We start from the raw sequence: 21,445 nt of genomic DNA, 5'->3' as shown, positions 1-21,445 counted from the left end.
GGTGTAGTTGCATGCTGGAGGGGACTTAAAGGAAACAGTGAGAAGTATTAAAAAACTGTAGTTGACCAGGTATGGTGTCTCATGCTTATAATCCCAGCACTTTGGGAGACTGAGGCTGGAGAATCGCTTGAACCCAGGAGTTCAAGACCAGCCTGGACAACATAGCTAGACCCCATCTCTACAAAAAATAAAAAATTAGCTGGACGTGGTAGTGCACCTATAGTCCCAGCAACTTGGGAAGCGGAGGTGGGAGGATCACTTGAGCCTGGGAGGTCAAGGCTACACTGAGCCGTGATCACGCCATTGCACTCCAGCCTGAGCGACAGTGAGATTCTGTCTCAAAATAGCAACAACAACAAAAACCAAAAGTATAGTTGCAGAGAATGGCTTTCCCTGCTTACTTTTATCCAGATAACTGTTAGAATAGTGGTGAAGAATCTGACAAGTGGCAGAATGCAGAGCCATGGGAAAGGGGAGAGTTCATGCCTAAGGTCGGCTGAGCAGAGGAGACTTGGAGAACTGAGAGGGGAATCCCTCTCCTTTGTTGGGAGGGACAGAGCCTGTTGCCCAGCCTGCAGGTGTGGGAGGTACCCCTGCAAGAAGTCCCTTTGGTCACCTTCTTCAGGCCCCACATTGCCTGATGAGGTTCAGACTCCCAGGCCTATGATGGGTAATAAGGCCCGTCTGTTCCTGCCTTCACTTTTTTTCTATCAGTTTCTAAGCACTCTCAGCCTCCGGGCCTTTGATCCTGGAGCGCCATGATACAGTGGCATTGTCCTGAGTGGTTAGGGGTGTGAATTCTCGAGGCCACCTGCCTGGGTTTGAATCCTTGCTTGGCCACCTTCCAGCTGTGTGACCTCTCTATGCCTCAGTTTCCTCATCTGTATGGTAGTAATAGTGGCAGTACCTATTTCATGGTGTTATTGAGCTGTACAGATGCTAGCTGCTGCCATCATCATTGTCATTTCCTCATATCTTGTAGACCCAAACTCTCACACTTTCTGGAATTATTTCTGGAGCCCCCCAAAAGGAATTGGTCTCTTGTTCTAGATTCCCTAAGAGGCACAGAGGGATACTAGGGTGAGAAGACAGGGGTGGCTCACAGTCATCACTCTGTACTTACTAGGTTTGAAAATGTATCAAATTGCTGACGTCTCTGAGCACTAGTTTCCCAACGTGTTAAAGAAGGATGGTGATACCCAACCCATCTCACAGGGTTTCGTGAGTAAATGCTAAACCATGTGGTAAGCAAATGTTCTCAGTGAGCACCAGGTCACTATTATTATGTTACTTGTCACGATGAGTTTTACTTGCCACCTTGTATTATAGTTGTGATGACTATCTTTTTTCTAGCCCCACACTGGGACTCATGAAATGATAGAGTTAAGTGAGCTCATTTATAGATATTTGAAAATTGTAATAATCTTTGAATATCTGTACCTGTTTGTGTCCAGATTCTGGTTATTTTGACTTCCTTATACCCCAGTGCCTTTTTTTTTTTTTTTTTTTTTTTTGGAGACAAGTTTTTTCTCTTGCGCAGGCTGAAGTGCAGTGGTGCTCACTGCAACCCTGAACTCCTGGGCTCAAGCGAATCCCAGTGCCTTATAAGCAGGCTTCCTCAAGGCCTATTGTCTTATTCATCTTTATTTTCCTTATAGCATCTAGGTCAGTGCCTTGCTTATAATGGGCATTTGGCAAATGTTTGTTGAATGCATTTATCATTACTTAGTAATAAATACTAACCTATTTTTTAATGGGAAAATAGTAAGGTTTGGGTTCTCATGCACATGACCCACGTTTGTCGAATGTCTGCTGTGTACCAGCCGGCAGCTTTCTTCCTTTAGTGCTATTTCCTGTTAGAGTGAGATAGTGATATTTCAGTTCATCTGATGACCATTTAGGCCAATCACGTGTTAATGGGAATTGAATGCATCCATTAAACACAACACCAGCGGGTGCTATACACATTAAAACCAGGAGGTCTGCTGCATTGGTTCTTGAGTATATTGAAAGAGTTGGAAATCTGACCTAGGCATTTCAGGTAGACTCTAAGGGGTGTAAGACGGCCCATTGTTTTAGAGTCTTAGGATTGGTTTGAGTGACTGGCAGGGACTGCTTTAGTGCCCAGACCTTTAGTAGCACACACACAATATAGGAAAACTCTTCAAGGAAAACCAGCCCCAAATAAGAGAGTAGGTAATGTTCTACTTCTCTTGCTTTATTTATATTCTGCTTGCTTTATAGAATAATCTGAGCTAGCTAATAATCAAAGTGCAGACCCCCCAAAATGAAAGTGATTATCATAGAACCAGAAAAGAAGGGATAAAATACCGATTTCAAGGACTCCTGAAGCCAATGGCAGCTCTGAGTTTCCTGGCAGACAAAACAAAGACAGAAGCATGCTGGGATGATGCATCCTCGGGCTCGGTAAAGGAAGCACAGGACCTGCCTGCTGCTGTGGGCTCAGGGAAATGAGTGCTGTTTTCCTTGTCTGGAGTGGGGAGGAGCACTGTCTGTGGTAGGGTGAGGAGGACCACTTCCTTGGGCTATCAGTCATTAAGGCCCCTTAACATCATGGCCGATTCTGAAATTACCTCTGAAGGTTGAGATTTATGTTAGGCTGTAGCTCTCAAGCCAGTTCCCTTAGAGGCCAGAGTAATGACAGTGTAATTTACCTGCCACCTGCTTGAGAGAGACAATTGGTGGTTAAGGGACTTTCCCAAGGTGATAAATTGTTTTAGCAAACAGATCCAGAGGACAGTTCCTTTCCCCTGGTCTATGTATGCCTTTTGAACGTGAAGACCTTATCCTAAACTCAAGTTTCACAAATAGGATTAAAATACTCTTTGGGGACCCTTCTTACATTGAGAACAGAGGCTGGGCCACAGCTTGGCTAAAGCATTCCAGATCTCTCTTCTGAGCAAGAGATTTTGACTTTTTCATAAACCAGGCTCTCTCTCATAGTGGGCAAGGCCTTAAAAACAAACAAACCTGGCCGGGCGCGGTGGCTCACGCTTGTAATCCCAGCACTTTGGGAGGCCGAGGCGGGCGGATCACGAGGTCAGGAGATCGAGACCACGGTGAAACCCCGTCTCTGCTAAAAATACAAAAAATTAGCCAGGCGTGTGGCGGGCGCCTGTAGTCCCAGCTACTCGGAGAGGCTGAGGCAGGAGAATGGCGTGAACCCGGGAGGCGGAGCTTGCAGTGAGCCGAGATTGCGCCACTGCTCTCCAGCCTGGGCGACAGAGCGAGACTCCGTCTCAAAAAAAAAAAAAAAAAACAAACAAAAAAAAAAACAAACCTGCAAAACCTGAGGAAACATCTTCCTCCTACCTACTTAGCTGATGTAGGCCTTAATGGAAATGGATATTGGAGTGGGAGGCTCCTTTTAGGGGGCAGAAAAGAAAGAATGTTTTTATTTTTAATTAAAAAAAAATTTTTTTTTTGAGACAGGGTCTTGTTCTGCCATCCAGGCTGGAGTGCAGTGGCGTGAATATGGCTCACTGCAGCCTTGACCTCCTTGCTCAAGTGACCCTCTGGCCTTGGCCTCCCAAGTAGCTGGGACGACAGACACACACCACCATGTCTGGCTAATTTTTGTATTTTTTGTAGAGATGAGGTCTCGCTGTGTTGCCCAGGCTGGTCTCAAAGTCCTGAGCTCAAAGGATCCTCCCTCCTTTGCCTCCCAAAGTGCTGGGATTATAGGCGTGAGCCACCGTGCCTGGATGAAAAAGAAATAACTTGATTATGGGTTATGGAAGTTTAGCAGTGGCTCAAAAAATGTCAGCAGGGGATGGATGTCTTTTTCTTTCAGATGAAATTTCAGTATTCAACTGATACAGCCAACCAGGAGAAGGAAAACTACTAAGTAGAAAGACTTAGATAAGTGGAATCGTACATCTCTGGGCTTAAAAGGAGCATCACTCCTGGCATATTCAGCATGGCCCAGCTGTGTTTCTCTGAGGGCGATGTCCTCCTCAGGGTCTGTGAATGGCTGAACTCAGAACAAGGCTTTTGCAATCTGCGCCTTCTGAATACAGTTTTTGTTCTGTTGGTTTAATTTGCATTTGGTGTCTGGAGTGCCTGGTCATGGAAAGAGCCTGTTCTTTGTTTTGGGTAATGAGGGCTGAGGTTTCCAATAAGTATTTCTCGGTTCTGTCCGTGTCGAGTGTCATTTGAGTAGCAAGTGACTGTTGCTCATTGCGCTGGGCCTGCGAGCTTCCATTTGCACATTAGATTTTTGCATACCCTGCAATTAGTAAATTACAGAATGACATCATGAAATAGAAAACTGTATTCCCAGATGGAAATGCTTTCCGTGTTCTATGCATTTTTATTCAAAGGCAGATGCATTTGTAAACCTCTTTGGATGGTTGTTCTGCCCTTGTCAGTTACTTCATAGCAAATGTCAACTGTAAACCGAGAGAGATAATGAGCCAGGATGGAGAACTTTTTTTTTGTTTAATTGTGTCATGTTGGGTGCTTTTTGGAAAGTGGGTGAATTATTCATGATGAAATGAATGGGGGTATTATTTTAAGTTAGTGTAGAAGCAAATGGTTCACAACCCGTTTATTAAGACCCTAATGTTGATGTGGCTACCAAGAAGCTTTACCAGCAAGGGCCAATGTGTTGTCTTCCTTGGTTGGTTGGTTTTTCTACATCCACTTAACTCCTAGCCTAATTTTATCTTTTTTTTTCTCTGTTTTTCTTTCCCTAGATGTTTTTTAAGCTCTGATAAATCATTTTGAATTAAGGTCGGGTATGTATTTCCTTTCTTCTCATCTTCTTCCCCCTCCATGACTGCCTGCATTTGAATACGTTTCCATTGTGTGAGAGGCAGTAATGATACAGAGGGGTGGGGGGTGGTGACTGCTTGGTGAGCTGTGGCTCACATGTCTCCAGAGACACAGGGCCTAGGAAGACTGATTAAAAATCAACTTCTAACTACTATAACGGCTCACTTTCCTGAAACTTGTTGTGCTGTAACCCCACCTATTGAAGACATAATCAGAATCAGAAAGTGAACAAAATTGACTCTGGAAATACGTGGCAAAAATTCTGTGCAATAAGTATAATACCACTTTTCTTTCAGTGAATTCTCTCTCAGGGCCCACTCACAGAACCAATTTTGACATCAAATTTTCTTCCTTTTAAAAATACAGTTAACCCCCACCCCCATCTGCAGGTTCTCCCTCTGCAGATTCAACCAACTGCAGATTGAAGATATTCAGAAATTTAGAAAAATGAAAAATAACAATATAACAAAAAGTAATGCAAATAATGCAGTGTAATATCTATGTAGCACTTGTGTTGTATTAGGTATTATATGTAATCTAGAGATGATTTAAAGTATATGAGAGGGTGTGTGTAGGTTATATGCAAATCTTATACCATTTTATATCACAGACTTGAGGATCTGTGAATTTTAGTATCCTGAGGAGTCCTGGAACTACTCCGCCATCAATACTGAGGGACAACTGTATATAATATAAAATAAATAAAATATGTACTGTAAAATTGTAATCTTGAAAGTTTGATCCTGTGACAGTTGCTATTTTCAGGCAGCTCAGCTTTGTTTGCATGCTCAAAACCAGCTTGTGATTTGGTTTCTAAGATCACGGCTGGCTTATTATCTGTGCTGGCTTATCATGACAGTGGCTCGGTGTATGGACACAGTGAGCATTTAGTGTCGATACTCCCAGAATGAACTGAGTAGAATGGACAGCAGACTGACCTTTGTCTATTTGTCTGTGTAGCAGTAGTGCCACTAACTTGTTGCAATGCTCTTTATCCTCAAACTATTTGCTATATATAGTAATGCTTAAATTACATATATATATTACATATACATATTATATATGTGGATATATTATTATATATAATATATAATATATAATTATATATGTTATGTATCCACATATATAGATGGTTCTGACTTTGCACAGTTCTGATATGCATGAATTGCAGTTACCATGATTTAAATAATACCAGTTCCCCAACAACTCTAGTCAAATCTCAGTTATCCCCTTGTGTTAATTGAGTAACTGCATGAAGTACACAAGCTTGCTGCTAGTGCTTCAGTATACAACTCATCACGTAAATAACAGATGCATGTCAGAATCCGTGGCCAATCACAGCACTTCTTTCAAAGCCCATGGGTGATTGGTCAGTGCACATGTTCCTTAGTTCATGCACAGACAGCAGAATGTGTAGTTCTGTGGCCTTCTTGGCTATTGGGGATAAACCAGTGTGACATTTTACAGAAGTATCAAAAATCGAGAGAGAATTGGTGAACAAAGATAAAAGTGCAACAAAGAAGCTGAAAGTGATAATGCTAGAAGTGAAACCAAAACCTACATGGAATTATAGAAGAAATAGCTGACTGTGGGAATATTGGCAGTACAGCTGTTGGAGAGACTGCCTGCGCAGCCCGAGGAGGAGAATGCAGGTTTACCCACATAAACAAGGAAAGTGGTTGTGAAGAAAAGAATAAAACTGTCTTAGAGGACATGACCTTGGCAAAACAAACAAACTTCACATTAAAGGATTTCTCAGAACCATTTCCTGGCATAGAAAATGCAAAGGATGAAATGTATGCTTATTCAAACTTACGGCTCCTAGCAGCACTGTTCACAGTAGTGGAAAGGTAGGAACAGCCCAGTTATCCATCAGTGGGTGAATAGATTAACAAATGGATGAATAGATTAAAAAATAGATTGTGGTATATCCACGCACTGGAATATTGATTTAAAAAGGGACGAAGTACTACCTGCTACAATGTGGATGAACCTCAAAGATACCATGCTAAGTGAAAGAAGCCAGATACAAAGGTCACATATTATAAGGTTCTATTTATGTAAACTATCTTGGTAAATCCGTAGAGAAAGAACACAGATTTGTGGTTTGGTTTCTAAGATCACAGCAAGCTTATTTCTAAGATCGGGGCTGGGGTGCGGTAGGGAAATGAGGAACAACTGCTTAATGGATGTGGAGATTCCTTCTGGGGCAACAGAAAATGTTTTGCAGCCACGTAGATGTGGTGGTTGTATGACATTTATGACATTGTGAATGTACTAAATGCGCTTGATTGTTTAAATGGTTATATGAATTTCACCTCGATTTTAAAAATATGACATTTCACCAAGTCATAGAAAAGATGCTTCGCTTGTATAAGTTATGTGACAAAAACATAAGCACTTTTAAACATTTCTTGATAAGTTTTTTGTTTCCAGGGTTTTAAATGGCAATGTGCTGAATATTTCACTATTTTTCACTTCCTTGTACATTTATAACTGACAGTAATAGAATTTTTAATGCTTTGACAAAATTTTTAAGAAATCACAGAACAATTACATTTTTTCCCTTTCATCACTAACATTGTTTTGCACAGTTTCAGCTTCTACGGACATTTTTATGGTTTCATACTGAGTACTGCCTGTGCACATATATTTCACTACACCCCCCACCCCCCACCGACCCCTCCACCCCTCAAACACATCCCATACCCATTACAGCACATTGCTGCAGGGAGGATTCTGAGATGTGTCTTCTACAGTAGAAAAAGGTGTGCAGAGGAAGTTAGAGGTGGGATATTAGTGGTGAAGTTGGTAGAACCTCAGCTACTTCTAGGGAAGAGGGAAGGTAAAGTCAGCAGGTATTAGGGACCAGGGGAAGCCTGTAACTTATAAGGTATGGTAAATTTCAGAGCAGCTTGTGGGATTGGCTAGCAGCCGTGTGGCCAGTAGCTGGAAGAACCAGTGGTCTGGACATGTCCTAGTTTCGGGAAATCTGTCAGCATGGAGAGCGCTAGGACTGAAGGTACGATGCTTGAAGCCCAGAAATGCATAGTGGGCTGTGACGATGCTGTTTCACTTGAGCTCTTCGGATGCTTTCGAGGATTCAATCCGTATCTCCCTGTTCTCCCTGCATTTTGACACAGGCCGTGCTTGAGTGGCAGTTGGGTTAGTGTATTCCCCTCACCACCAGAGACTTGAGAGGGTAGGGGAGTGTGCCTTAGTTATTCTCGAGGCTCCTGTGCCTGGCAGTGCCTAGCAACAGCTTAATAAATACTTGTTAATGAACCTAATTATTACAACATTAAGATTTTAATCTAAATCTTCTAAATGACTATGGGAATCTGTTTATTTTTGCTTAGGATCATTGGTAATGTTTTCTGACCAAAGCTGCTTTTTTGTCTGAGCTGTGTGTTTATTTTTCATTCCCATCTCTTATTTATATTGTGAAAATGATTAAGAAAAATAGATGGTATGGCTCATGGTCTGATATCACGAGTCAACGTGTTGTTGTGAAGCCAACTCCACACATGATGGTTCAAGCCCTCTGACTACATCTTAGTTTTACTCCAGATTTTCTCCATCAGTATTGCTTGCATTTTTCAGTGGTACTTTTTGGAAGGAAAGAATACGAAAGCCAGCCCGCAGAAGATCACTGGGTGGGGGTCATAGTCTGTGATGGCGACTGAATTATCTGGTAAAGCATATTTTTGCTGTTTCCAGGGGCCAGGCTTCAGCATAATGAGATTCCACAAATTGTTTTGAAAAAAGAAACCTTAGGTTACCCAGCAGCTAAATGATTACTGCATCAGCTCGCAGCTCCGAAATGGCCATTTGGCCCTGTAGAAAGATCATTCTTGGGCAGCCTGTTGATGTGGAGAGTGAGAGGAGCAGCCGTTCTTTCACCTGAGGCCCCATCTGGGTAGCAGATGGTCCCTAGCTAGGCACGAGCCCTGTGTGGGGACATCCGTGCTGCCCAGGATCCTGGGACACTGCCCAGATCAACTGTCAGGCTGGAAGCCTGTGTCCAGAACTGTGGATGGCATTCACTTTGGGTTGTGGAAGTTGGTTTGTACCTACTCTTAAGTATTGCCCCTTCAACTCCAGCTCAGGCTTTTTAACCCTAGTAGAAGCTTTCTTATCTGTAGGTATTTAAGATAAGTTTGAACCTACTGCTCTGTGGGAAGGTACCAAAAAAGCCAAAAGCTGCAGCTCCTGGGGAGCTTACAGGCTCCCCCTTGTTGAGAGTCTCCCGAGTGCTAGGCACTGTGGGTTTAAGGGAGACCCTGCAGTGGTCAGAAGGCTGCCTGGTGAGGGGGGCCGGTTCCCATACTTCTCAGATGTGACTTTGGGCAAGCCACTTGCCTCCTGGCGCTTGTCTTGTCATCTGTTAAAGGGGCTAGTGAAGGACCCTTCTCATAGGGTTGTTATGAAGATTACATGATTTAAAGTATGCAGAGTGCTAAGAACAGTGCCTGGCAGATGATGAAAAAAACTGTTACAGAAATACAGTGCAATAACATTTTTGGTCACATTTAATCCTCAAAGCAATCATGCAGAACGGGCAATTGTCATACCTATTTTGCATGACAGACTCAACCGCTCGCCCAAAGTCACAGTGCTAGAAAGGACTTGAGCCAGGATCTGAACCTGTCCCCTGAAACATTCACCTGCTTTGCTTCTTGACACAGCAGGAGAATGATGAGGAAGTGGGGTAGTCGGCTAGGGCTGCTACAACAACTGCAGATGGGGTGGCCAAAACCACAGACATTTATTTATTTTTTAAATATAATCTTGGATGTTGGAAGTCGAAGATCAAAGTGTTGACAGGCGTGGGTTCTTCTGAGGCCTCCCTCCTTGGCTTACAGTTGGTCACTTTCTTGCTTGTTCACGTGGTCCTCCTTCTGTGTGTGACTGTGTCCAAATTCCCTTTTTATATGGACACAGCCATATTGGATTAGGCCCACCCTCCTGACCTCATCTAAACTTATTTACTCCTTTAAAAACCCTGACTCCTTATACAGTCGCACTCCGAGGTACTGGGGATTAGGATTTCAATGTATGAATTTTGGAGGTGAGAGGACACAATTCAGCCAATACCAGTAAATGATTAGTAATCAAACACAGGGATTGAATACACAGATACTAAGGACTGGAATGAAGCCAGAATTTGGAAGGACTAGAACTGATGGAGCAGGTGCTCGGTCTGGGTGATTTTTGAAAATGATTTTCAGGCCAGGTGAGGTGGCTCATTCCTGTAATCCCAGCACTTTTGGAGGCCGAGGCTGGCAGATCACTTGAGGCCAGGAGTTTGAGACCAGTCTGGGTAACGTGGCGAAACCCTGTCTCTACAAAAATTACAAAATATCAGCCAGAAGTGGTGGCTTATGCCTGCAGGCCCAGCTCCTCTGGAGGCTGAGGTGGGAGGATCACTGGAGCCTGGGAGGTCAAGGCTGCAGTGAACAAAGATCTGTGCCTCTGCACCCCAAGCTGGACAACAAAGCAAGACCCTGTCTCCAGAAAAAAAAAAAAAAAAAAAAGTCTTTCAACAGAGTCAGTCATGGACAAAAAGGAAAGGACTTTTTTCCTCCTCTGCAGCCTTAATCTCCCAGGCTCAGATGATCCTCGCACTCCAGCCTCCCAGGTAATTGGGACTACAGGTACGCATGCCACTATGCCCAGCTAATTTTTCTTGTATTTTTAGTAAAGATGGGGTTTTGCCATCTTGCCTCTGCTGGTCGTGAACTCCTGGGCTCAAGCAATCCTCCTGCCTTAGCCTCCCAAAGTACTGGGATTACAGGCATGAGCCACTGCACCCTGCTGGAAAGGACTTTTTGTGCGGTGAGAGGAGGATCCTCAGAATACGGAGATCTGGGATCCGCAGACCCATTGTGGGATGCACATTGATTTAGTTAGATCTTGAGTGAAGAGATACTGACTGCATGATAAACGTTAGCCTGAGAAGTTAATTTGTTATTTTGATAGGCATTTGAGTCATTTATTGAACTAAAAGCTATGGGGTGCCTCATGTACTAGGCATGAAATCACAGTACAGTTCTTATCAGGGGAGAGATCATTCAGGTCTCAGATTCCTAAAAATAGTTTTTAACTCCAAAATTGTTTTAATCTATGTTTGTAGAGGAACATCATGAAAATATTTTGAAATTAAACTTCTTAAGTATACCTTAATTTTATACTATTATTATTTTATTTCATTTTTATTTTTATTTTTTGAGACAAGTTTCACTGTGTCACCCAGGCTGGAGTGCAGTGGTGCAATCTCAGCTCACTGCAACCTCCGCCTCCTGGGTTCAAGCGATTCTCGTGTCTCAGCCTCCCGAGTAGCTGGGATTATAGGCATCCGCCACCACGCCCAGCTAATTTTTGTATTTTTAGTAGAGACGGGGTTTCACCATGTTGGCCAGGCTGGTCTCAAACTCCTGAGCTCAGGTGATCCACCCACCTCGGCCCCCCAAAGTGTTGCGATTACAGGCATGAGCCACCATGCCCAGCCTACTGTTATTATTTTAATTAGCAAATTTTGGTATAATAGAGACTGGATTTTGACTTAAGGCTATCTGGGTTTAAATCCTGGCTCTGTCACTTAATAGCTTTGTCAGATATACCATATGACATAAATAGGCAGAGCTTCCATCTTATCACCTGTGAAAAGTGGATAACTGTACACATCACATAGGGTTGCTGCATGCAGTAATGGATGTGGAGGTTCTGTCCAGCATTGTGTCTTTCCCATGATAGGCACTTGTGATAATGCTATGCAAGAAGGTAGAAAGTTGAAAGTGGATAGTTAAAAGTTGAAAGTGGGTAGTTAAAAGTGGAGGCAAATTAAGGGACTTCTTAAAATATTTTTCTTTAATAGAAAACAATATGTAGCAAGAAAATTTGGATCAATTCTTTCACGCATTCAACAATTGAAGTCTGAGAACCAGCCGTGGTTAGGTGCTCCAAATTAGAATAAGGCAAGGCCCCTGCCCTCACTGAGCTTCCAGGCAGGCGGGAAGCCCAGGAGGGCGTGATAAGTGCTGCCATTCAGGTGTGTTCAGGTTGTCATGCAGGTATTGAAGAGGGCTACTTTTGGATTTATGCCCGCAGAAGAGTTTCACTGTTTCCAGATTTGTGCCACAAGATGGGAGCAGGCACTTGCATTAACATTTGAATTAGTCACCCAGAGAAGAGTGGAAAAGTTATTTCAGGCAATGGTAACAGCATGTGCAGAAGTCTAGAGGGATGGGAGAGGCCGCATGGCATGGTTGGAAAATAGCAGCTCAGGAATCCATTTGTTGTGGGGGTGGTAAGTGGAGGACTAGATTTGTAAAAAGGGGACAGATCACGCAGGCCTTGGGAACCACTAGGAGATTTTTTTTTTTTTTTTTTTTTTTTTTTTTTTTTGAGATGGAGTCTCACTCCATCACCCAGGCTGGAGTGCAGTGGCACGATCTCGGCTCACTGCAGCCTCTGCCTCCCGGGTACAAGCAACCTTCCTGCCTCAGCCTCCCAAGTAGCTGGGATTACAGGTGATCGCCACCACACCTGGCTAATTTTGTATTTTTAGTAGAGACGGGGTTTCACCATGTTGGCCAGGCTGGTCTCTAACTCCTGACCTCGTGATCTGCCCACCTTGGCCTCCCAAAGTGCTAGGATTATAAGGCATGAGCCACCACACCCGGCTGACTAGGAGATTTTTAAGCAGGGAAGCGATTTGATGATATTTACAGTTTTAGGAAGACCAAAGTGACAGCAGCTTGGAGGCTGATTTGGAAAGGAGGCAGAGTGGAAGGCAGGGTTGTTGAGGGGGGAAGTTTTAGAAAGATTTTGTGATGATTCTGCTGAGACTGAGGTTCTGAACTTGGGCTGCCCTGCAGCAGCCCAGGAGGACAGATTGCAGAGCTTTGAGATAGTTCGCATCAAGATGGGTGTGTCTGCGGTGGGCATGACTGGGTTTCTAGCCTGGGTGTCCAAGTGGATAAATAGCCTTTCATATGGAGGCTGAGGGCATGGGCAGGCTGAGTACTGTCCTCTTTCCCAAAGGTAGCTGGCCAGCCATGGGAGTCAATCCACATGGGATGGAAGGATGGAGAATGCCAGCTCATCTTTAAAGACTTGACCCTGAAGAATAGAGCTTGCAATTTGGTATCTAGGGTAGTCATTAAGATCGGTCACACAGGTTTGGATCTTTAATCTCCAGAATAGACGGTGGGATGCTGCCTGCTCCATTGAGCCCAGGTCATCATGTGACCACCTGTGACTAATTAGGCAGTGAGCTGATGAGAGTCGTGTGGCTCTTGAGCTAAGCATTTCAAGCCAGGGCAAGACTCTCTGGCCCTCATTATCTCAGCTGTGGTGCTTGGCATGTCCCAGAAGGTAGCTGTACTGTGGACCTCGGTCCCTGAGGGAGCGCTGTGCCACCTCCACCCGTGACGGACCTGCCCCGAGAGAGAAGCCTTTGTTTTAGGCTCTTGAAGATGACATGGGGATTTTGCTGGTGGTTTTCTAGCCTAACCTAGCTCCTCCTGACTCAAGTTTTTGTGTAAGAGACCAAACCTTGCTCATTTTCTTTTCCTTAGCTACAAATCAGCTTTGAACTTACTCTTTTTCAGTATATGCTTGTGCATGTGTGTGCCTTTGTGCACAGGCAGACAAATATAGCTAGGACCGAAAGCATTTCTGCCGTTACCATTATCCTTTTGTCCAAGGTATTTTTTAATGAATTAAATGTCAGAAACACACACGCTTTCTTAAAAAAGCAGCTTTATTGAGATATAATTCACATACCTTATAATTCACCCATTTACAGTGTATAATTCAATTACTTTTATTATATTCAACGTTGTGCAACCATCATTATGATGTTAATTTTTTTGTGTGTTCCTTTTGTTGAGACAGAGTCTCACTGTCGCCCAGGCTGGAGTGGAGTGGCACGATCTCGGCTTACTGCAACCTCTGCCTCTTGCGTTCAAGCAATTCTCCTGGCTCAGCCTCCCAAGTAGCTGGGACTACAGGCTCAAACCACTACACCCAGCTAATTTTTGTATTTTTAGTAGAGACAGGGTTTCATCATATTGGTCAGGCTGGTCTCAAACTCCTGACCTCAGGTGATCCACCTGCCTTGGCCTCCCAAAGTGCTGGGATTACAGGTGTGAGCCACTGTGCCTGGCTGATGTTAATATTTTTATTACCCATAAAAGGAAGCCTGTACGATATAACCATCACCCCCCAGTTCTCCCACACATCCCTCTCCCCATCCCTAGGCAGCCTCTAAACTACTTTGTGTCTCTACATTTTGCCTATTCTGGACATTTCATATAAACTGAGTCATGCCATGTATGGTCGTTTGTGACTGGCTTCTTTCAATTAGTGGAGTGTTTTCTAGGGTCATCAATGTTCTAGCAGGTATCAGCACTTCATTCCTTTTTATTGGTCAAATACTAGTCTATTGTATGGGATACATTGTGTTATAAAACCATATGGTTTCTAGAGATGGAAGCCATGCTGACCCCTGTAGAGTTTTGTTTATCCATTTATCAGTTGATGAACATTTGGGTTGTTTCTGCTTTTTGCTGCTATGAACCTCTATGTAGTACATTCTTGTACAGGTTTTGGGTGAATATGTTTTCATTTCTCTTGGGTTTATACCTAGGAATGGAACTGCCGCACTGTTTTCCAAAGCAGCTCACTATTTGACATTCCCCCCCAGCAGTGTCTGAGGGTTCCAGTGTATCTGCATCCTCAACAACACGTGTTGTCTGTCCAGTGATAGCCATCCTACTGGGTGTCCCTGTTGTTTTATGTCATTTAACACCAAACTTAGATCACATTTCTGCATTACTGACTTTGCACATACTGTCCCCAACTTGCAACTCATGCTGTCATTAACTTGTGTAGATTTATCCATGTTTGGCTGTTTATGAGGATTTGTCCTTGTCAACATGCATGTTTTGTAAGGGGACATTCCTACCTTCCATTACCAGACCTACATTCTCAGTTTAATATTTGACATTTTTTCAGTGTTTAGGTTTTCAGTTGAATCAACTGACAAGTTTAGTGACTTAAACTTTCAAGCTTAAACGGAAATGACAATTTTGTTTTAGAGCAAAAATTACATGCTATCTCTTCTCTTAATTGAGGAACTTAGGTGGTGGTTCCTATTTGTCTTTATTTTTTATTTATTTATTTATTTTTGCCTACTTCAGTTTGGTCGGTAAATGATCAAATGTATTTTCAGTATGTATATATATAGATTTTATTTTATTTTATTAGTATTATTTTTTGAGACAGTGTCTCACTCTGTTGCCTAGGCTGGAGTGCAGTGGTGTGATCTTGGTTTACTGCAACCTCCACCTCCTGGGTTCAGGTGATTCTCTTGCCTCAGCCTCCCAAGTAGCTGGGATTACAGGCATGTGCCACCATGCCCAGCTGATTTTTTGTATTTTTAGTAGAGATAGGGTTTCACCATGTTGGCCAGGCTCGTCTCGAACTCCTGAGCTTATACGTGATCTGCCTGCTTCAACCTCCCAAAGTGCTGGGATTACAGGCGTGAGCCATCACGCCTGGCCCAGTATATATACATTTTTAATATAATGTGAAACCATGTGGTTTCTACTATAGACTGAATGTTTGCGTCCTAACCCCCAGTGGGATGGGATGGTATTAGGAGGTGGGGCCTTTGGGATGTGATTAGGTCCTGAGGGTAGAGCCCTCATGAATGGGATTAGTGCCCTTATAAGAAGAGGCCAAGTGAGCTTCTTTGCTCCTTCTACCATGTGAGGATACAGCAAAGAAGGTGCTTTCTGTGAACCAGGAAGTGGCGCTAGTCAGACACTGAATCTGCCAGCACCTTCTCTTGGACTTCCCAGCCTCCAGACCTGTGAGAAATAAGTTTCGGTTATTTATAAGCCACGCAGTCTATGACAGTTTGTTAGAGGAACCCAAACTTAAAGGCAGTTTCTAAAGGGGAGAATGCTGACCCCTCTGTAGTTTATATATTTGGTCAACACACTTTATTGAGTGATGAGTCTGAATTTCATGCTTGATTGATGATCATTGGTGACAGAGTAGACAAGGTCCCTGCCTCATGGAGTCTATGGTCTAGTTGGGGCAATAGACCTTTAATGAATCAAGGCAGATGTGATTACAGATTGAACAAGGGCTGCAGAAGGAAAGGGATTTCCAGGAGAGAATAAGAGGGACTTCTCAAGTTGAGTTTGACATTCTCTTTGGTGGGAGATGTGTCAGGAAGGACCTTTTTGAAGCAGGAAAAATATTCAGCTGAGATCTAAAGGAAGGGGAGGAGCTTGCCTGGGAAGGACACTGTGGTGGCTGGAGGGGGTTTCCCAGGCAGGGACACTCTGGCAGGTTAGAGGAACTGAAATAAAGTCTGTGTTGGAGTGCAGAGACTGCCGGAAGAGGGGCCCATAGAGGCCAAAGTGGGATGGTCATATGGACGAACTGATAATTTGGGCATTATTCAAGGTGGGGTGATATGTCATTGACGGGTTTTAGCAGAGGGGAGGCATTATCCAAATTAAAAAAAAAAAGCAAAACCCACTCTAATTGCTGTGTGGCAGATGGATTGGGATTGGGGGCGTGGGGTTGGTGGCAAGAATAGATGTAGGGGGACAAATTATGAACTGAGACTGGGACCTCATGGGTCTTCCTGCCCAAGACCCAGATGGCTGGGGGTGGGGGCTGCAGCTGGGGACATGGGGCTTCAGTGCCCATGTTTTCTGTCCTCTGTCCCCTGTGAGGGTATGTGCACTCTCATACCAGCTGCAGGGCACTTTGGCTCGCTTGCGTTGCTGGGAGAGATCTCCTTTAGTGTTTTTTTGTGTTTTTGAAATATGAACATAGCCCCTGGCAGAGACAAGGCAGAAACCACTTTTGAGTTTTTAGGGCCATGCATTCTTAAACAACTCTCTGAGTGACCCTTCCATCATTACAATTTACCAACTAAATTAGAAAACGTGCTTTCACAGATTTCTAGTACTTGGACAAATTTGTTATTTATGCTCAAGATGAGGTGTTGCTTCTAGTGACAGTTTTGCTGTTGTGCAGCATTTGTAGGGTAAAGGTGTTTTTGCTTTTGGAATCCATTGGGAGATTAAAAAAAATAGGCACACACACACACACACACACACACACACACACACACACACACACAGATATATAAAGTAAAAAGCGGGAAGTCTGTGTGTGTGCCAGAGGATCTCAAACTCTTGGCCTCCAGCAGTCAGGAGATTTTTTAAAACCTTTATCTTTTACCCTCTTGCTTTTTAAAATCCAGTATGTCTTTGTATAGCACTTGACATACACGGGCAGAAGTCATTCTGGAACGTGAAGATGGGAGCATGGACTTTCTGGAGCATCCCAGGTGGGGTTCCTGTGGCTGCTGTAATGCAGGACCACAGACCGGTGGCTGCAGACAGCACGGATTTGCTGTTATATCTCATAGTCCTGTAGGGTAGAGTCTAACATGGGCTAAACTCAAGGTGTTGCCAGGGCTGTGTTCCTCCTGGAAGCTCTAGGAGAGGATCCCCTTGCCTTTCCCAGTTTCTTCAGGACATCTACCAGCCTCAGCTCATTGTCCCCTCCCTGCGTTTGCAAAGCCAGCAGAGTAGCATCTCTGTGGCCATTCCCACATGGTCACATCTCCTCCTGGGATGCTCTCCTTCTGCCTCCCTTTGCACTTTCAGGAGCCCTTGTGATTCCATTGTGTCCATCTGGATAATCCAGGATAATCTCCCTATTTTAAGGTCTGCTGATTAGCAACTTTAATTCCATCTGCAGCCTTAATCCCTCTTTTCTGTGTAACCTGACCTAGTCACAGGTTCTGGGGATTAGGACTCGGGCATCTTGGGGGACCGTCATTCCACCTGCGGCAGTGGTAGGCTAAACCTTAGGCGTCTGATATTGTGAACCTGGCTCGCTGGCCTTTGTCTTCTTGCCGACTCCTATTGGTATTTGCTGAGATGCTTTTCTTTTCTTTTTCTTTCTTTCTCTCTTTTTTTTTTGGTTCTGGGCCCACAGTAGGTGCTTTAGAATCATGGAGTCCAGTTGCCTTCTGGGAATCCATTGTAGTAAGTGGTAGAGGTTTTTAAAGCAGTCCTAGGGGAGATGCAATTCCCCACTTACGTTCAAGTTTTCCAGGAAGACAAGTCTGTTCAGGGAACATAGGAGGTTAGTTGCATTTTCCTCATTAATGCAGGATATTAAAATACTCAGAGGGGGCCGGGCGCGGTGGCTCACGCTTGTAATCCCAGCACTTTGGGAGGCCGAGGCGGGCGGATCACGAGGTCAGGAGATCGAGACCACGGTGAAACCCCGTCTCTACTAAAAATACAAAAAAAAATTAGCCGGGCGTGGTGGCGGGCGCCTGTAGTCCCAGCTACTCGGAGAGGCTGAGGCAGGAGAATGGCGTGAACCCGGGAGGCGGAGCTTGCAGTGAGCCGAGATTGCGCCACTGCACTCCAGCCTGGGCGACAGAACAAGACTCCGTCTCAAAAAAAAAAAAAAAAAAAAAATACTCAGAGGGAACCCAGGGGTCCTCTCAAGATGAGTTTAAATTTCTCATACTTACAGAAGTTGTTGAGAAATACTGGATTCTAATTTCCAGAACTCTGGTGGGGAAGGAGCCTGTGAACCTGGTCTGAATTGAGAATGGCGATTGAGGATTTTTGGACTTTTGAAAGATTGACTCACTCTCTCCTGTTAGTTCTGTTGAACTGCTGCCTAAATGGAGGGAACGTGCATCCTGTCTTGTGTTGTGTGGCAATGCAGTGGGGACACGTGGGACATGAGCCAAACATTGACAGAGGGGAACACTTCCAGGAATATTATTAATACAGAGTTAGTTTTAACTTCACCTTTTGTGCAAACTTGACATTATAGATCTTGGAATAGGATTATTTTTCCCTTGCTAAGAGGTTAGCAAAATCAGTACAGTGTGTCTATTTGACAGGCCCTAGAAAACACTCTACATTTGTTAACTTTTAAATTTGGATTGGAAATTGATGTTGTTGGAGGAGTGAGGCGTGTTTAGGCCTGATGATTTTTGGATAGCTTGACCAAACCCAGTACAGCCAACTCTTCCCCAAAACTACTGTGTCCTTCTCAGTGGTTCCTGTGCCTGTGCAAGGACCCAGCGCACACCCCAGTGTGCCTCTTTGGGCTCTGGCTAACTTACGCTGACATCCTGGTAGAACGCAGTGACCACCTGGTCATTTGATTACAGTGCTTCTTCCAGACAGCACGCTCAGAATTGCATTTCTTACTTCCAGTCTTCTTGCCCTATAAGCATTTTCTGTGAGTCACCAAATCAACCATAAAATCATTTAATTTTATGGAAGTGGAAAATCAGACTTATTAAAATACTGTGTTTTTGTTTTAAAGCTCAGAGGTACAGAGATCCATGAATTTTTTTCCATGCCTTCTCATAATGTGGTTTTGGTTTAGCTGCGGTTCTTCCAGGTGCAGGTTTCTGAGCCCTCTGCAGATCTGCTGCATCAGAATTTATGGCCTGGGTCTTAGGAATTTGCAATTTAAAATAACCCCTTCAGGTGAGTCTAATGCACCCTAAATTTGGGGCCAGCTCATGGGTTGTAAACTCTACTGCCCTATACAATAGCAGCACAGTTCTAGGCTCAAAGGACTCAAGGGGGTCCAGTAAGTACAGTTCACCAGAGAAATAACAAAAGCATTTGCAGAGGGAGACCAGAGCATCATCTTTGTTAGTGCAAAGGCTTAATATAGGGGAATGCAGCTTCTATGGCCAGGCCAGTGGGCTTCCTAACACAGAACATGGAATTAGGCAGACTTAACATCCCCCATGCCCACCCCGGTGAGTGCCAGCATGGGCTTGAGCTGCCCTTCACACTGATGGTCCATCCTTTGGACTGATCTCCTCGTGGAGGATATAATACAGCAAGGGGCAGGGGCTTGGCTTGGCACAGCCAGTTCTTTACCCAAACTCCTGCCAATGCTGGCCCTTCTTTCTTACCCTGGTTGGAGTGTGTGAGGGTGGGAGAGGCAGGAGGAGTACGCTGGACAGAGCTTCTTCCATCTAGAAGGGAATTTCAGGAGTAAGAAGGCAGCAGCTCCTAACATACCTAGGAGAAAGCAAGTGCTTAGTAAACAGTTGAGGAATGAACTAAGAATTTTCAGACAGATTTTCCTCTTCTGGAGCATTTGCAGAACCACCTCTTTGCTCGAGTGCTTTGTTTTTTACAGATTCATTTAAGGTCATGGTTCCAGACACTAATGTAAATCAGCACATATATTATTGAAGATGTAGAATACCTCCAGGCCCAGTTGCCTTGGAGCAGGAAAAAACAGTTCATCCTCATTACCATCCAGAATAATTTATGTTCAAGATAATACACAATCAATTCACTTTTTATCATACTCGAATTTGATTTGAGTACACTTTTGAGTTTGGATGTCAGCCACATTTCTTCTGTGTGTTAATCTTTATTTACGGGAATAAATGGGAAGCAGTCAGCCATTTTTTATTCTTTATTGGGGAACCGCATTATAGTGGAAAAGGTAGAATTATAAGCTAATGAGACCAGAGGTCTCTATGTATGAAAACCATCCTCATCGCTTCACCGTTATCTTTGAACCAGTTTCCCTGGGATTGTTTGAAATGCAGCAAACGTGGCTCCCGGTTACCCCGACAGGGCCAGAGCAATGGGTGATGTAGGGGGAGGTGTGGGCACCTGTATACATTTGTGTTGAAAAAGGTACCCAGGCTATTCTGAGGTCCTTTCCTGCCCCCAGCCTGGTTTCTGAGCCTTCCTGGAGTCTCTCTTTCTGGCACTTGTGTTCTGGAATCGCTTATCAGCCTGGACTCCTTCAGCAGCAGCTGCCACAGTGTCTTTGTAGTCACACCACACACCTATATACTCCATAATATGGAGTATATAGAGTGTTTCTCGTCTTCCTTGTCAGTGCTACCAGGAGAAGCTTCCCCTCTCCTAACCTCTGGGTAGTGGTTGTCTCTGCTTTATTCAGACATTGCTTTTGTTTTTTAGAACAGCTGCTCCAGTATGCTTAGTGTGAATGACAGCCCAGCAGAAGGAATGGACTTGACACTGGAGACCGCACCACCCCACATTTCTTTGTCCCCTCAAGATGATTTAACTAGCTCCCTTCCCTTTTCCTTCATGCAATAGCCCCAGAAGCTCGGCTGGCATTGCCAAGTTGTTAGAGTGAACCTTAACTTGTGTATGACTCAGAATTCACATCTGCTGTGTCAGTGAACACACAGATCTCTTTGTGAACACATGGTTATCAAGATGCACATGCTCTTACGTATCCTGCCGGATTCTGGTAAGGCGCTGCTTGCGCAGTAACCACTTGTCAGGTGCTTATGATGCCTGTGACGTGAGGCTGTGGATGCAGAATTTGTGGTCTGAACATTTATGAGTGGATAAAAATGGAAACTGAAATTGGTGAAGCAGACTTGTGGCTTTTCCTATTTTCTCATCTCGTTTATGGATATAACTAGAAGCTCTGCTTCATCAATGATTGTATTAAAACAATTTGTTTACAAAATCCTATTTATTAAAATAAAAATCTTAAGAACTGTGCTGCTGCTTCTCAGTGCTCGCCACTCTAGGAACCTGTATTCCTCTTC

At 44.0% G+C, this 21,445-nt stretch overlaps 1 protein-coding gene across 13 annotated transcripts in view; it reads left to right on the top strand.

Annotated features, from left to right (window-relative positions):
• Positions 1-21,445, top strand: part of NEDD4L (NEDD4 like E3 ubiquitin protein ligase) — a 368,499-nt gene that overhangs the window by 53,777 nt on the left and 293,277 nt on the right. The window contains exon 1 of one of the 13 annotated variants that reach the window (XM_055297885.2): positions 4,743-4,760. The exons of 11 other annotated variants lie outside the window; for them this stretch is intronic. The gene's annotated coding sequence lies outside the window, so the exon portion shown is untranslated. Of the gene's footprint in view, positions 1-4,742; positions 4,761-6,624; positions 6,648-21,445 lie in introns of those variants that run through there. One more of the 13 variants, XM_063639355.1, reaches the window with a different exon arrangement.

Source organism: Symphalangus syndactylus, chromosome 1 (genome assembly GCF_028878055.3).
Source record: "Symphalangus syndactylus isolate Jambi chromosome 1, NHGRI_mSymSyn1-v2.1_pri, whole genome shotgun sequence".
NCBI classification, from domain to species: domain Eukaryota; kingdom Metazoa; phylum Chordata; class Mammalia; order Primates; family Hylobatidae; genus Symphalangus; species Symphalangus syndactylus.
Note: the sequence above shows the minus strand (reverse complement) of the source record. Positions and strands in the feature narration are given on the sequence as shown.